The sequence below is a fragment of the Dermacentor variabilis genome, chromosome 2 (genome assembly GCF_050947875.1).
Source record: "Dermacentor variabilis isolate Ectoservices chromosome 2, ASM5094787v1, whole genome shotgun sequence".
Taxonomy (NCBI): Eukaryota; Metazoa; Arthropoda; class Arachnida; order Ixodida; family Ixodidae; genus Dermacentor; species Dermacentor variabilis.
Genome location: NC_134569.1, coordinates 25,448,857 through 25,467,145, shown reverse-complemented (window position 1 = coordinate 25,467,145; position 18,289 = coordinate 25,448,857). Strand labels below are relative to the sequence as shown.

The 18,289-nt window shown below is 46.0% G+C and overlaps 1 pseudogene; it reads left to right on the top strand.

The window, feature by feature from the left end:
* The first annotated feature begins 6,301 nt into the window (after positions 1–6,301).
* LOC142571531 (legumain pseudogene) lies at positions 6,302–7,794 on the top strand (annotated as a pseudogene).
* Positions 7,795–18,289: the final 10,495 nt, after the last annotated feature.

The window sequence follows — 18,289 nt, the reverse complement described above, 5'->3', positions numbered from 1 at the left end:
ACGTCAGTCAGTGTATGATAGCGTAATATGACGTAATAAAGAAGAGGGCCAGAAAGTGTCGCACAGAACTTCTAATAGCGATCAGAAATGTCGAAACGAAAGAATAGCGGTATTCCAGGCCCAAAAGAAGGTAAAAAATAGTACTTGCCACCAGAAGGGACGCCGCAGGCCGCTTACGTCAAGTTCTTCCATTTACACTTTTACGCTCCCTCACCCACCCCCTTCTATAAATGTAGTCGTTACATGCTAGCCCTTACCAAGCGTCGCCGACGATACCGCCGGCAGAACATAAGCGGGAAATTTTTGCCATTCCGCGGTATATAGCGTGAATAGTTTGCGTGGCGGGCAGCGAACGCCCTCTCCCGTTCGTAATCGCACTACTGCACGGCTCTTCGCGTTGGCGCCGCATAGGGTCTCCGAGCTGCTGAAGACAAGCGAACCCCACCGTGGCGGGCTCGCAACCAGCTCGGAGGCGTGTTCCGCCAGCGACATTAACGTTGAGTAATGGGCAAGGATGGTGAGAGGCGTCGCTTTGGCCGCCAGTACTGCCGAGCGTGCTGCAGAAAGGGGCCGCTTTTTCTTGTTAGCGATTGAGAGATGAGGAACAAGATGCCGGGGGTGTGTTTCCTGAACATAAAGCAGCCCAGCACGTTGTCTAGTGACGCCCAGAGCGGCCGCTTCAACTCTAACGACTCTCGAAAACTGCAGCCAGTTTCGATTATCTACATTACAGCGTCCCTCTTTTTCCACGACGCCTGCACTTGCTCCTGATTCGTCTGACTCTTGGTGTTTTTTTTTTTCTTCTCACCAGCTATAGCTCCTACTCCTGGCCCTTCTGGTGATCCATGGCTATATACAGCGCTCTGGGACATTGAAACAATCCTCGTAACGGCGCAGTAAGCTTGTCTGCGGTGGCAAACTGCAGACAACAGCGCTGGCATCGAGCCTGCGTGGTGTCGCTGTTGCTAGAGTCACTCAACCCTATAGCTGCTTCATGTATAGCTGCCATTTTGTATCGATCGCCGGCGAGTCGGCGGTAAAATTAAACGCACCCTCTTCTAGCAGGGAGCTTGTTCGCAGCTGATGACAGACGTGGCGCGTTAGCTGTGCCTTATTCCTTCTTTTTCTTTCTTTTTAATTCTGCCCGTCTCACTTTCGTAATTCATCATAGTTTGCTTTCTACGCGGAAGCGTGAGGCGCTTATTTAAATGGCAGCAGAATGGGATCGCAGCGCGTAAGGCAGTACTGTGATGTGGACACGGCAAAAAACAGGCTGTGGGACAAGCAATTGGCAACTCGATTTTAAGAGCACTAGAAGAGAGATGTTGGTAGAATTCGCGGAAACGAATAGGCTCCGAATAATGAATCCCTTCATCAGTAAGCGCAGTAATTGGATCTGGAAAAATTCTAATGGAAAACAAGAAATGAAATATTTATAGATGTCATACTCTGCCGATCCCAGCATAGTGCAGGATGTATAGAAGTGTCAGGTACGGTAAGCGCAGTGACCATAGGTTAATGGGGTCTAAGATATCTCTCAATTTGAAGAGAGGAAGGGTAAAAGTCATGAAGAAACAGGTCAGCCTAGACGCAGTAAGGGCAAAAGCAGACGAATTGAGGCTGGTGCTCGCAAATAAATGTGCAGCTTTAGAACAGGAATGAGAAGATAAAGCTAGAGGCAATGAATGAAACACTAACTAGGCTGATTTCAGAAGCAGCAATTGAATTAGGAGGTAAGGCATCAAGGCAACCAGCAGGTAAGCTCTCCCAAATAAACACTGACCGAATAAAGTAAGAACAAAGCATGAAAGTATTAACTCAAGAGATCAGATAGAATTCCCTGAACTGTCAGAACTGATCAACAAGAAGAAAGTCAGGGATATTCGAAATCATAACGTGGGAAATATTGAAGAAGCAGTAAAAGATGGCCGCAGCATGAAATCAGTGAGAAGAAAACTTGCCATAGGACAACACAAAATGTACGCAATGAAAGATAAGCAGGGTAATGTCATAAGCATTTTCAATGATACAGTAAAAGCAGCAGTATAATTATGTACTAATGTACTTATGTAAGAGCAGCCACGCTACCTTCATTCGAAGTAGTGATGAACACGATACGATACCTTCTATTATTAGCGATGAAGATAAGCGGGCCATGCAAGGCATGACCCGGAGAATAGCGGCAAGAGAAGATGGAATAACCATCGACTAAATAAAAGCTGGAGGAGATATCATGCCTGAAAAGTTCGCTGCCCTTTATACGCAATGCCTCACGACTTGTACCAGACAGCTGCAAGAATGCCAACATTATACTAATCCACAAAAAGGAAGACGTTAAAGAATTATAGGCCCATTAGCTCACTTCCATTATTGTATAAAATATTCACAAAGATAATTTCCAACAGAATAAGGGCAACACTTCAGTCAACCAAGAGAACAGGCTGGCTTCAGGAAGGGATACTGTACAATGGATCACATGCATGTTATCAGTCAGGTAATCTAGAAATATTCCGAGTACAGTTAAAATCTCTATGTGGTTTTCATAGATGATGAAAAGGCATTTGATTCAGTAAATATACCAGCAGTCATAGAAGCTTTGCGTAATCAAGGAGTACAGGAAACATACGCGAATATCTTGGAAAATATCTGAAAAGATGCCACAGCTACCTTGATTCTCCGCAAGAAAAGTAGAAAGTTACCTATAAAGAAAGGGTTAAGGAAAGAAGACAATCTCTCCAGTATTATTCACTGCATGCTAGAAAGAAGTATTCAAGCTATTAAACTAGGAAGGTTTAGGAGTGAGGGTCAACCGCAAATATCTCAGCAACCTTCGGTTAATTTGCAGATGGCATTGTCCTGTTCAGTAACACTGGGAACGAGTTACAGCAAATGATTGAGGTTTTATTATTATTATTGTTTTTGTATCGCGATATAACGTCGATTTGTGTGTGTGTTTGTTTGTTTGTTTGTTTGTTTGTTTGTTTGTTTGTTTTTACATACTGCAGTACAGTTGGGGCTATTGCAGCATTGGGGATAACGTTACATATTATTTGTAGACAAGAAATCAATGAATGGCAACGAACGAACATCTCCAGGAAAAGTATTCAAATTTCCAATGATGATGATGACAGAGAGATTGTAAGAGTGGGTTTGAAGATTAATATGCAGAAAACAAAGATAATGATCAATAGCCTGACAAGCGAACAAGAGTTCAAGATCGCCAGTTAACCTCTAGAGTCTGTGAAGAAGTACGTTTGCCTAGGTCAATTACTCACAGGCGACCCTGATCATGAGAAGGGAATTTACAGAAGAATAAAAATAAGTTGGAGTGCATACGGCAGACATTGTCAGAGCCTGACTGGAAGCTTACCATAATCATTGAAAAGAAAGGTGTACAATCAGTGCACTCTACCGGTGCTAACATATGGGGCTGAAACTTATAGATTGACAAAGAAGCTCCAGAACAAGTTAAGGGCCGCGCAAAGAGCGATGAAACGAAGAATGCCAGCCATAACTTTAAGAGACAGGAATAGAGCGGTCTGAATCGGAGAGCAAACTGGGAAAACCAATGTTCTAGTTGACATTAAGAGGGGGAAATGGAGCTGGACAGGCCATTTAATGTGTAGGGTAGATAACCGGCGGACCATAAGAGTTGGAGAATGGGTGCCAAGGGAAGGGAAGTGCAGTCGCAGACGGTAGAAAACTAGCTGGGGGTGATGAAATTAGGAAACTTGCAGGTTCACGTTAGAATCAGCTAGCGCAAGACAGGGGTAATTGGCGATCGCAGGGCGATCGCCTTAGTCCTGCAGTGAACATGAATATATGATGATGATGATTACGTTGATGTAGACAGCGAAGCGGAGGCGATGTAAGCGGCAGGTTTTAATTTTATCCTCGATCAATGAGTTTGAAGAAACAAAAGCTGTCCTACGCACATAAAACGTGACTTAGAGGTTGTTACGAACGATGCAGTGCAGTAAGTAAACGTTTAATTCCGTTTATGCGTTCGTTCTTTGTTTGTGTGATGTTTCTTAGGCTCAAAAAAGTTGCAGCGTGGCCTTATAATTAGCTCCCTTGTGGGCGGCTTGGTGAGCGGTTCTTTAATCGTTAGAGTGTAACGTAGACCCTTCGCTAAGCTTCTCCCCTAAGCTCCAGATAGGACAGGCTTTAGACACACTCTTTCATCGTCTGCGCCTCGAAGTTGTGTACACCTCCCCCCCACCATTTCCCGTTTTCTATGCCGTATACGGAAAAGACCATCTTCAGACAGCGTATATAGTGGCACCCCGGAAGCTGCTGTAGAACATATCCTCATATACTCATGTTTTCACGGGTCGTACGTTGAGTCTGCATTACACATGATTTGCATAGATTTGCAACCTGATATCAAGTTCTTTGTGTATTTATAGAGTGCGTGCACGTGGAGTGTTTCCTTCACGGTAAGCAGTAGTGAAAACTTTTAATTGTTTCTTTTTCTTACACTTACGTTGTTATCTCGCGTAGTGTATATTTATGTGCGTGTTCAGCTAAAATTTCGGAAGACCAGGTTCTTCAGTAGTCAAACTTGCCATACTGCCGCAGTTTTTAAGCAAAACAATGATAGTATCCCCCCCTCACCCCCATCGCCAACATAAGAAGGAGGGAGAGGTAGCCGCCAGTCAAGTGCCCAGTCGTTAGTTTCGTGCCCAATGAGCACCTTCGATTGTTACTTTTGTCTGTGTTGAGCAGGGCATCACGCTGTTTATACCAGTGCATGTTCCGATTATCAGCGTTGCCCAAAAGAATGCAGACTGTACTTTAAATACGTCAGGACAGGATGTGTAACCTCTAGAGCCTTTACTTAGATTATCCCCGTTTGTTGGCATTCTGAGCTGAGAGGGGGAGGTGGGCGGGGGGGCTACAAGATAGTTTGGTGCTTGTTTATAATCAAAAGCCCTATACGCACGTCCATGTCCTTGCATTCTAATACAATTAATCAGGGGCAAAAAGACAGGCTTGTGCGACCTTGCAGAATCGCAGCCCAATTTCTAGCGAAGTAGTTGCATTAGGCATTCCTGTTGCCTGAAATTAAACCACATTTAAATCGTTGGCCGCATATGGCTCGCCCATAGGGAACGTTGAACGCATTTAACGTTTCCAAACACTTTATAACGCAACAGCTGTATTTGACATACATATATTCGACTTTGCATGCAGATTTATCATTGTGCCCCCGCCATTGTCGATATATTTGATCCCAGTGGGGTTTTAGTTCTCCCATGGTAGCGGGCTAAATTCCGCTTTGTTTGTAAAACATGCCCTTAACGCCCTGAATCGCTTGCATGCGTAATTTACTGCTGCCAATTACGTAATTAATCCACACATTTCTAACTTGCCTACACCTATCTTATAATGTTCCCCTAATTTTGACCAACTGTAAGCAAAGTGTCTTGTTAGGTCACCGAGAACACAGTTGAAACCTACTGTGAACCTTGTATAACGCATGAAAAAGAAAAATTTGGGTTCAGTAATTATTTTCAATGCTCCTAATTAAACAAGGAGCGGTAAAATTTCGCTACACATTACACATAAGATTCCTCCATTTCCAACAAATATAAGCTAAGTGTAACGTAGCATCTTTTTCTTTTTTTTTGGGAGGGGGGGAGGGGGGGACATTGTGAAACAGTGTAAAATGGTCGTATAACGCTTTCGCGCACTTGCAAAAGGAAGTTTTTACAATGACTATTTGATTCACACACATTTACCTTCGCACACAGATTTATCAAAGAGCAATTATGCCGGTATTTCGTTTCTTTTTAAGCGCATGAACTATAAGAACTAGTATTACATTAAAGGCAACTAAAAGCGAGGCGCGTGTGGGGCGTAAGGAGAGACAGAAAGAAAACACGTCGCCAGTAGGGCCAACTAATCAGATTTCATGTTTTGTACTATACTGGTTCTGTGATTCAGTACCACACACAATAAAAGATCGCATGAGTGGGCGAGTGGCATTCACTTTGTGCTGCCGAAAACAGAGCAATCATCCGAACCACGTGCGCGTATCTAAGCAGTCCGAGATTGAAGATATAGAGGAGGTTAACTGAGACAAGGAATGTTTGTGCTCGCCTCGGGTTTGTTTCCAGAGAAGTCTGCAGTTAAAACGAACACGCACGACCCGCGCGAAATCGCACATCTGCGGCGCCATTCCTAGGGTGCCAGCGGTGTCAGCTTCAGCCTATAGAAACACCCTCCTCTATCTCGCCGGCGCCGTCAACACCGTCTCTTGATACGCGCTCGAGCAGATTGTGGACAGCAAGAAGGGTGCAAGCGAAAGGAGCAAGACTGCATGCACTTTCCGACTCCAGCGCGCGCCCACGATAGGTCACTCAAGCGTTGGAGAAGCTAACACGATCATGGTGCAGTCACCAGCTGTCTTTTTTGCTTGCATTGCCTGCATTTGTGCGCTGCGGTGTATGGGTCAAGGATACCAAGGCGAAGATCCCACTGAAAATCACCACAGCGAAGGTAGCGTCAAGCTGTGGGCGCTTTTGGTGGCCGGTTCCAGTGGTTACTACAATTACAGGCACCAGGCCGATGTGTGCCACGCTTACCACTTGCTGCGAAACCACGGCATCCCAGACAACCGTATCGTGGTGATGATGTATGACGACATAGCCTACGCCGAGGAAAACCCGACGCCTGGCGTCATCGTGAATCACATCAACGGTTCCAACCTGTATCCGGGAATGGTGAAGGACTACACTGGCGATTTGGTTACCCCGGCTAACTTTCTAGACGTTCTACAGGGCCGGAGACCACGCGGTGGAGGCACGGGAAAGGTCATTGCTAGCGGGCCACAAGACCACATATTCGTATACTTCACTGATCACGGCGCTCCAGGCTTGATCGCGTTCCCAAACGACGTCCTATACTCTAAGAACCTGAGTGAAGCCATCAGGTCGATGCACAATAAGCGTCAGTTTGGCAGGATGGTGATCTACGTCGAAGCATGTGAATCGGGCTCCATGTTTGCCGACGGCATGCTTGCGAACAACGTCAGCGTCTATGCCACGACAGCGGCCAACCCTGACGAGTCTTCGTACGCCTGCTATTGGGACCCAATCCGTGAAACATACCTGGGCGACGTATACAGCGTAAAATGGATGGAAGACTCGGACAAAGAAAACTTGAGGAAGGAGACCTTGATAGATCAGTTCAATATTGTCAGGAGGGAGACGAACACAAGCCATGTAGAGGAGTACGGAGATCTTCGCATTGGCGCCATGACTGTTAGCCAATTTCAAGGTAGAAAAATGGCAGAGCCTGTCGTCTTACCGACCGTGTCATTGGAAGCAGTTGACAGTCGCGACGTGCCAGTAGCCATTCTGAGAAGGAAGATAGAAGCAGCTACTGACCAACGTTCAAAGCAAGCCCTTGAGAGTAGGTTGGAGAACATTCTGGCTAATAGGTCCTTTGTTAGAGAAAAGGTGAGTGAGATAGCCCTCCTGCTTACCTACGGAAACACAGAACAAGCGAACACCTTGCTTACTGCAAAGAAACGCATATCAGACTCTCAGTGCTACGAGAAAGTGGTCAATAGTTTCCGCAGAAAGTGCTTCGATCTTTCCGCCAGTCCATATGCACTGGGCCAACTGCAGGTTCTTGTGAACGCATGCGATGCATATGAAGCCAGTGAAATTAAGGCAGCCATCAGCGCCGTGTGCACGTTTCCCGCAGTGAAAGGTATTGTGTAAGCAGGTTGCGCATCTGGCATTTGAAGACACTGAAAAAATTAAAAAAGGACATTTCAGCGTGTATGCGTCCGTGTCACTTTTGAGTGAAAGTGAGGATGTCTGCTTTGTTTTTGTTGATGGTAACATTTGGTGAATGTGTGTGCTTGTGCAGTCATTGTTTGGTCGAAGGATATGTCGGCTCAATGCTAGGCACCACAAGAACGAATATTCCAGACATGCATATACTGCTATATCATTTCCAATGAAGGCATGCCACTGGTTGTGACAACCACGAGGACTAGCACATAAATACATGACACTCTGAAACAAAATGTACCAATATGCTTACATGTATGTTAAACACAAATTTGTACGCAAACAATTCTAACTACAAACCGTAGCCAAGTACAGCGAGCTTGAATGACTGCTTAACACTTACAATTCACCACAAGTGTAGTTCACTTGGGTGAAAAACACAGCTATAAGATTTTTTTTTTTGCAGCATTTAAGTTACGGCAATTGCAAAACGGCCAATTTTAGCGTAAGGGGACGCTTGGCAAGCCACATTTCCTACTAAAGTTATTAAACTCTGGTGCTGCAATCATTCTGTTACCATGGGTATTTCTAGAACACTCTAACCATGAGAATGACGGGCAGTATACATGTATTTGTCGCATATTGGTGAAGGGAATCAAACTGCGCAAAAGACAGTACGCAAGGAGAGACAACAGACACTGCGCTTACGCACATGCACACATCCCTTACGTCCTATCTTTTTTTCCGATCTTTGATGAACTTTGGTATGCACCAATCAGCTCAGTTCAGAACACTTCTAAATTTGGTGCTTGTGGCTTACCATCTTCTTGCCGCTCTACTCATGACGCTTTATCTTTCAAAATTTCAAAGCAATCATGATTTTTTCTGAATATATGAATGCAATATGCATCAGCACATATGAATAATCACTGTGAATTCTTGCCTTTGTAGTGTAACATATCGTTTGAATATCGTAAATGCGCAAAGCCGCAAAGATGTTTGAAGCCGAAAGAAATGTATGCAAGTACATGTACTGTGATGTGTGGCATATACCGTTTTCAATATTCCTTGACTTTGTCGGATTTTCTATTACTTTCGCAGCGAAAATTTAATGAGTAAAAAAAAAGATATCAGAAGACAGCAATTGTGTTTCACAGTGAAGCTATTGAGGGCTGCTTTCCCCACTGTTGTGCCCGCGGGTAGAAAAAAATCCCGAAGATAGTGCAAACCGGGCCGACCCAGGAAGTAGGTGCAGTTCGCCATTAGGGGTTCACATACATAGTCTCGCTGGTCATTCTTATTGACTGAGTGGAAGAGCACTGACTTTTTCAACGCAATTATTTTTCAACGTTCAAAACGTTGGACAGCCCAGAAGAGCCGGATATTCGCAGCTTACACCACCAGCAGGAAAAAGCTAAGTAATAGCGTTTTGTTCTGTCTCCTGCAGTTTAGTTTGATATCTACTCAATATTCCCATGGCACACGATTTGTGGCCGTCACCACACGCGATGCAGTCCTACACCACGCCCCCAGCGTCACTACCCCCACTGCCGAGACGGCTGAAGAAGTGGCCATCGCCCTGGCCACTCTAGATCCCCCCTGTCACACCATTGCGTGTGACTCTCACTCAGCCGTCACTAACTTCAGCAAAGGCCGTATTTATCCCCAAGCATTTCGCATCCTCTGCCAGGCACCACACTCTAAAAACAGCATGATCTCCCTGACATGGATCCTGGCCCATACGGGCCCTGTCCACCCAATCCCAACGAAGTCACCCACTCCATTGCGCGAGGCCTAGTCAACCTCGCCGTAGTCACCGGAGACGAGTTGGACACCAGGGACAATCTGACCACTTATAACGATCTCATTAAGCCCTTTTATCTCAGTCGCCGAACCTTCCCCCCCCCCTCACCCCAAGTTCAGCCGGGCGCAGGCTACCACCCTGCGTCTGCTACAAACAAACACGTACCCTTCACCCGTCTGCCTCCACCTTATATTCCCAGACATTTACACTACCATTAACTGCCGGTGCTGTAGCATTCACCCGGCTACGCTTCCGCATATGCTGTGGGAGTGCCCAGCACAGTACACAGAGACTAACATCACGACTCCCTCGTCGAGGTTGCTTGAGGCTCTGCGGAGCTCCGCCCTCGACGACCAAACCTGGGCGACCCAGCACGCCCGTGAGGCGGCGGCGAGGCAAGCCCTCGACGTCCCCTCATGGGAGGCTTAGGTTTAGCCATCATAAAGTGCTCGTCCTACAATAAAAGTTTATTCCCCCCCCCCCCTACGCACTGCGGGAATCGATGTAAGCGAAGCATTCCGTGCTGGATGCTTTGATTGACGATAGTTAGCGGTGATGTTGACGGTTAAAGCTTAATTTCTTTAACGTTTAGTCTAACATGAGAGTGGTGAGCTTATGTTAAACGTTACCTTGCGGGCACCACTGCTGTTTGTCTGCGTAGTACACAGAACACAGGGAGAGGCGTTTGCTTGAGGCGCTGTTGCGCGTCACATATCGTAGCCTCTGAGAGGGTTGAGCATAGTCATTGCCTCACATGGCACATCGCTTTGTGTCAAAAGTATTAAACTTGAACGGGGCTGTACGTGCCAAAATCACAATCGTATAATGAGGCACGCCGTAGTGTCGGATTCCGGATTAATTTTGACACCGTGATGTCCTTTAACGTGTCCCAAAAGCTAAGTGCACGTGCGTTTTCTATTTCACCGCCGTCTAAATGCGGCTGCAGCGGTTGGAATCAAATCCACGGCCTCTAGCAATGCCATAGCCGCCAAGCTAACGCGGCGGGCACAGAAGTGTTAATTTGACGGTCGACCGCTACCGTAGTGTCGCCTGGACCCTGCGGTGTACTTTAATTAATGCGGCTCTGCTTCTGCACGCCCTGCGTAGTTTGTCCGCTTGAAATATTTGCATGGTGTTTATTTTTCAGAAAGAGCAGCAACGTACTGAACCATACCGTACCCGCAACCGCCGTCGTAAAGTAGCAGCGTTTGCTTGCCTTCTCACGTCACGTCCCCCCTCCTCCCGTGTACGGGAACTGCCTCTTCTCCTCCTTCCTCCCTACAGTTCTATCTACATCCCCTCTGGACTCGCACCTTAGCAGAAACGGAAGCGCTGCAGTTTCTGCAATGCTTCTGAGGGAATTCACGGATAATTACAGCTGTCAACAGGCTTATGTGGCGATGGCCAGGGAGCTCCAGAGGGCATTGTGCACTAAAGTGGAAAGTTGGGCTAGTTGGTGAGTGATCATCATACCTTGCTGGTGAAGCAGCGCACTGACACGGACACAGTGAAGACAAACAGGAAAAGACGACACTTGCAGCGAGTGTCGTCTTTTCCTGTTTGTCTTCACTGGGTCCGTGTCAGTGCGCTGCTTCACCAGCAAGGCATTGTACACATTCGACACGGTGGAATGAAAACGAGTTTCTAGCGTCGCCTTTCCTCTCTGACTCGCTCCTGTCATGTATGCACACGCTGTGAACTCCCCCTGACGCGGTGTGCCTGACAGCAGTAGCTGCAGCAGTGAGAAAGTCGAAGGAAAAGGCAAAGAAAGCTCCGCTTCAAAAGCGACAGATTCATGACAACACTGAGTCGAGTGTGCCGTACCAAGCAATAAAGTTTTATATGCCACACTTCAAGCACTTACCATAGATGACCTGGGTATCATCCCCGCCCGTTGCACTGAGTGGCAAAGCCCCTTCAATAAGCCCCTGCATACATATCTTTTTTTCGCTCCATCGACCCCAAACGCTCACCCAAGGCAAGCAGGCAATCTTCAACAATGCATTAGTTTCGACACTGTGTCGGTTTCAATGTGCTAACATTTGTTCCCTCACCGCAACAAGGCGTGCTTTGGCTTTTTCGGAATCGGTAAGGTGATGCGAAAGAACATCACCTCTGCTTCATCAGACCCTACCCAACTCTGTTTCTTACGAAGGGGCCTTGCCGTCTAGACAGGATTGAGGGTTGGGCATGTGAATTCAGCGCCACCACTTGTAAACATTCCATCGCATAAGTAGTTTACAGCACTGTGGAAGCTGCACGACTTCCTAGCCAATAGGAAGGCCGAATGCCCCGAGATGTGTTCAACCGCGCCACGTTGTCTGCTCAGCGGCTGCTGAATTCGCTGTATACGACGTGCATGCCCAACGGTCCTAACATGTCACGTATCGTTAAAAAGTATCATGTACTAAGAAAAAAACTCCCTAATCCTACAATTAGTCAGACAGTAACTCCCGGAACTATATTAGCTGCGCAAGGAGCTGTGTGCGCCTCGTACGTCTAAAATGCTGCAAACGACTTGTGAGGCGTAAACGGCCACCAACCGATTTCCTACCTCACGGCTGCTTGGTGCAGTAAAATTTGCGATGTCCGTTCGTTTTATATTGCATTATAGTGCACCATATTGTTGCGCCATAGTGCAGCGGAGCCCAAAGTACCGGCAAAAGTACCGGTACCGGCAAAGAGAGAGAATCACTACAAAAGCGTGGTCCATTGTCACGACGTGCAAATTTAGTTGGAAGCTTATAGGGGTACGAACCAGGGGTTGGCTAACATGCGAAGTTTCTAATACGAATCTATTATCACGAAATAATAATTCACATTCGAAAATGAAACATCTTCGAATGCGAATAATTATTGCGTGATAATAGATATTTTCGAATGCTTAAAACTTGCCAAATATTTCGCAACAGACGTCTGTTAAGGCCTCGTTACTGTTCTCCGTTTGCTAAACAAAGTATCGCAAATTATCAGAATGGAAACAACCGAAAACGTATTTCGTTATTATTATTATTATTATTATTATTATTATTATTATTATTATTATTATTATTATTATTATTATTATTATTATTATTATTATTATTATTATTATTATTATAACGAGATACGCTTTCGAAGCAATGGCGAAAAAAAGTGGATAATGCAAGCTTTGCTTTCGGTTTCGCGGCGGAAGCCTATAGATGACAAGCCGTGATTTTAGCTTGTAGTCTGTAATTTAATGCATTTGGCAGTCTAGTACTGTATAGCAGTTTTACAATCGGCCGCCACTTCCCGCTTTTTCCCAATGAGCGAAACCACGTCGATCACGTTTTCATGACCAAGCCAGTGCTGAAACAACTAGTGAAAAGGTTGGCCCGTGCGATTGACCCCTGCGCCACGTCGCGTAGCACGTACGCGCAGGTTAGTCTCCACGAGGCCAAGGACACGAGAAGGAAACAGGGGAATAATTTAGTGAACCTTGCCAATTTTTCTCGCTCGTCACGCTTCCCTCAAAGAATATCTAAGTCTGAACAGCGCGAAGGGCGGGACACGAACGACAAATCGCTGACCTACCTTCAAATAACGTTTATCACGTGCTCCACGCGGAATATAAGTACACAAAAGAGGAAGGAAATTCCGACATCAATACAAGTGAATTCGTATAAATTGCCACAATTAAAGGAGAGAGAGAGAGGTAGCCCCAACAAAAGCATGATCACAGCCATGATATAACAGTAATAATAATATTCTTCTTTTACTAGTGCGGCTGCTTCTTTAAACAGAACTTAGGACCGTTTTCCGAGTGCACCAGCTGGAAGCTCGCAGTCTTTAAGCCTACAATACCGATTTTGCTGCTTAAATATGCGGAAAAGGCCAGCGCGCTCCGCTTACGTGAACACTGCACTAATTTCGATGGCGAAGCCAGCGCCTGAAAGGAAACGGCAAATTCTAGCGACTATCGTAAACCGAATTGAGACTCTAATTGTCAATTTTAGAAAAGCGCCAATGATCGTAAAATTCAAGCATGTAAAAACTCTTCATTTCCATCTGTGTAGTCAGAATAAAAGACAAATATCACGAGGATTGCAATGTGGGCTTGTTGGTAATGCATCTTCAAGGGGAGTACGGTAGCGCGATTAAAAGACGGGACAAAAGAAGACACATAGGGGCACACACAGCGCTAACTTCCAACAATGTTTATTATCGAAAACCAGGTCATACTTATACACTCAGCCAACATGAGTCACAGCCACGTGAACAGATTAACAATCAGAGCGATACATTTTGTGATATGTTAAGCCATGCGCAAAAATTTCAGTTCTTTTTCAGAGAGCGCCAATGATGGTTTGCTGATACATGAATCCCCTAGGGCATCAATCTGCTCGGCTTCTATTATAAGTCTAGTGAGTTCGCACTTATTTCTACCGGTAATTATTGTTGATTCGAAGAGAGGGGAGCACTTATGTTGCTTACAATGAAAGGAGAAAAACCCATCTGATACGAGTTTGTCGACTTTATTTTTGTGTTCGCGCAGTCTATCATTAATCCATCTGCCCGACTGTCCGACGTAATACTTCTCACATGATAAGGGTATACGATATATAATTGATGTCTTACATTCTCTAAACTTCTTCCTGTGTTTAACTTGGCACCTAGGGGAACTATCTTTCTTTTCTGGTCTTGTTTTCCTGCACAGGCTGATTAGTTTGTTGGGTGCTGAAAAAACCACATCAGTGTTACCTCGGCGGGCAATTTTCTTTAGGTTGTGCGACAACCGGTGGATATAAGGTATCACTGTTGGTCTTTTTTTCTCTCGGTTACTATTTCCTTCCGCTCGTTCAGCAGTCGCTGATTGCTGCACTTGCCTAAGTATTCCTTAACGTCATCGAAAGTTGCTGTAATAATTGGCCAATGTCCCTCAACGTCAAAAAAAACGTCGCTACCTACTTTCCGTCGTCGCCAATAATTTATTTCAGCTAATTACGTTATCGCCGGTTCGCAAATATGTGCTGTGACTTCTTATAAGTACATAGGCATTAACTTGTCCAATAACCTCGGTTGGTCCTCGCACATTTGCAGCATTAGCAATGAAGCCAATCGTGTACTATGCTACCTGCGCCGTAATCTACGTCTTGTTCCCCCCTCTGTAAAACTACTTGCATATTTAACAATCGTTCGACCCAAACTGCAATACGCATGCTCAGTGTGGGACCCACATCAATCTAACCTGGCAACAGCACTGGAATCCATACAGAATCGTGCAGCAAGGTTCATTCATTCTGACTACTCTTGCCACACTAGCGTTACTAAACTTAATCTCTGAACCTTCCAACCCTCGAGCATCGCCGCAAAACAGCAAAACTGTGCCTCTCTTACAAATTTTATCACTCGCTGCTTCACCAGACCGACATCACGCCTGCGCATCGCACTTCATCCCGTCATAGTCATTCAAAGGCTGTTTATCCCCCTCCAGCTCGCACCACCGCTCATCTTAACTCTTTCTTCCTTCAAACAGCGAAAGACTGGAACCATCTACCTGCCGAAGCGGTGCACCACTCCAGTTCAAGGCATTCACTGGAAATGTGATCTAAATGTGCCCATCCACCATGTAAAACCCCAAATGGAGTATTTGATGTACGAATAAATAAATAAATAAATACTGAGGCAGAACAAGCGGATCGCAGAGCGTGATAAGGTAAGCTGGAACATGGCAGAAAATGGCATAGTTTCGGTACCTGCGCACGTGACTGCACGACCGTGGGAACAAGCAGGCGAAGCGGAAGTACATCTTTCTTGCTTCGGTGCGAAGTAAAACAAAAAACGCGCACACATTCCGTTTGTGTGCTTTATTAGTTCTCTAAACTTCAATTCGTCAATTCAAGCAACAGATCACACAGATAACAGATGTTGTCTTGAATAATTCTCAAAGTCACGTGTCACCACGAGCGACGTCACACTGCGGACACGATTACGTAGGCGCAGGGGGGTACGATACGTCACCGTCCAGCTTGGAGCGCGGCGGCCGAGAGTGAAGAGGGAAACGGCATTCGGATTGAAATTTCAGATCTTTCCCCGGCGCGTAGCGATGTAATATCTTGCAGACACGATTGTTATCGCGCAATGTATGCTCTGCGCTTGTCAGCTCAAGATGGCCAGACCTGGTGAGGGGCCCTTTAAAACTCCTCAATGATTAAAAGTAGCGCCATCTCCGCCACTCTCCCCCGCTTCGCGCTCATTCGCGCTCATCTTAGATGGAAATAAACATATAAAATAATGTATGCTTTGGATTCACGACAGGGATAGTGTGGGCCCATACGTTCGCGTCTCTGGCTGGACAGGTTTTCGCTGAGTACAGTTTGTGAATCGTCGCTAGTAGCTGTGAAGCGCGGCTGCCTCGAAGTGTTCATCAGAGGTAGAAGCTACAAATATGTTTTGAGTACCGCCGACTGTAACCGCTCAGTTATACAGCTACGTCGTTAAGGCGAGCGGAAGCGATGACTGGAGCAACATCAGCCAATCTGGCATGACGGCTTCGCCTAGCGCCTTACAATAAACATTAAATTTGTTACGTTGGCACTGACTGTGCGCTGATAACCTTAGCTGGGTACAGCGTCCGGCTCCTGCTTCTTTTTGCCGAAATCACGCACAATCAAAGGCTCAAAGTGGTCATCAGAAAAATTATCCTAAATATTAAACAAAAGATAAAAAACGTCCTACAGGAACTAAACATCATACGCCCCGAAAACGATTCGCCGCGGACCAACATTATTGGAAAAAACTCAATAAGGATATCGTAAAGTTTGATCGAATGAGCAGCTTTTCCCACAGAATTTTCACAGCTGAAACACATATTGCAAAAGTGTTATCGCGTGCAAGTCTGATTTGTTTCTTGAGTATTCTAACAGTTTAATTGACGCTGCCTTTTTTCCACGGCTATGTTCAAGTTGACACAACCCGAAATTGCAAGTTGGCTTACACCCAAGTTATAAATTGCCCCTCCCCCCCCCCCCCCAAGTACAAGTTGGCCTTATCGTTCCTTATCGCTTATAAAGTTACTAATTATCTACATTTAAACAACTATAACGATTAAATAACTTCGCAAATTACGCATTTTTGTGCAGATACAAGCCATTAGAGATTTCGCGTGACGGGCAAATTTTCCTTGGGTATTCGCCGAAGAATGCTTACGCATTAAAAAACGTGCGCACTACTGCTCAAGGAAGGAAAACTGCGTCGACATGGTGCACAATGAAGGAGCGCACGAAATCCGCGGTAACATCGTACTGTGTGAAAGCATGGAAATAAATACCTAGGATACACTGCGATGAGCAAAACGTGAACAAGGTGAAAGGTTTCGACAAGTGGACTTGTCTTCTTCAAGGCGACGTACGCTTTCCTCGCCACAGTATATATAGGTGGGGTTCTTCTAAAGGGAATAGGGTGTGAGGGTGGAGGGTGCGGAAACGAGGGAAGGTCTGTCATCGTGTCGAAATGAGAGTAAAGGAACGCCGTGCACAAGGTCAAAGCCGGGGCCACCCCGGTCTGTCAACGCACGCGTGTTAGCCAGCGCATCAAGGGCGTCTGACACGCTGGCTGAAAAAAGAAAGAAAAAAAAGGAATGGAAAGGGGAAAGAAAGGGGGGGATACGCCAAGAAGTAAAACTACGTGTTGTTGCCTATAGCTTGAAGTTTAGCATAGCGAATAGATTTTAAAGCTCCCTTTGAAACGTTTATGCCTATTGGTTGCAATGTCTTGAACTCATGGATAAGGTATGATTCTCTGTATTTTCTGTACGTCGCCTTGAAGAACACAAGTCCACTTGTCGAAACTTTGGCTCCTGCATTCACCTTGTTCACGTTTTTCTCATCGCCTTGAATTTCCATCTCCCGCATTCCCCGTGTTTTTCCTAGGATACACTGCGTTATTTAGAAACCTGCTTACCTCACGAAGGCGCGCGGATGTTGGCGCATTGAAGTTTGCGCAACCGAACCAGTGAATCCACATCATTCTTCGCTCCCCAGCATACCTGGCGGACGGCAGCGTAAAAAGCTTTTTTTTTTCTTTCACTGAACCGATTACGTCAACCGTAGGCCCGCAACTCATGACGAAGACTAGAAACAACGCCTAGCAATGCGCTGCTTTATGTACGCGCTCACGACGGAAATTACCGTCCCCATTTAAACCACTACTACGTACTGTACGGCGCGTATTCATTCAATGAATGGAAAACGGCGCCGGAGAGACTTCTGAAAGCGCGCGCTTTCTTCTCAGATAAAAAAAAAGCAACAGAAACGGAAAAGCGCGCGCTGTCACGTAACGGCGGTAGTCCGATCGGAAATGGCAGACGGGCTGCGGAGGGTGGGGCGATACAAGAGCTCACCTCTTTCAGTGACTGCGGGGGTGCTGCAGGGGTTTGTTGTCAGCCCCTTCCTTACCAAACTCGCCCTGTACCGGCTGCCCCTATAGCCCTGCCGATCGACCCCCACTAGCACGTCTATAGTAGGATACAACTTACAAAAACTGCAGTTGGCAGCCATGGCACACGGACCTCGCGGGGTTGTGTTACAGCGCCTGCCAATCACAGAAGAGAGAAAATCGTCGTCATGCGACATTTTCTAAATGGCGTCGTACTTGATACCTCTGGAGCGCCTGCTCTTCTTGAAGAGCGTTTTCATCGGCGGAAGCTATGAGGTGGGCAACAGACATGTACAAAGTGTATGGAGTCTGAGCATTTCACTGTTCAAATGTCCGCGGT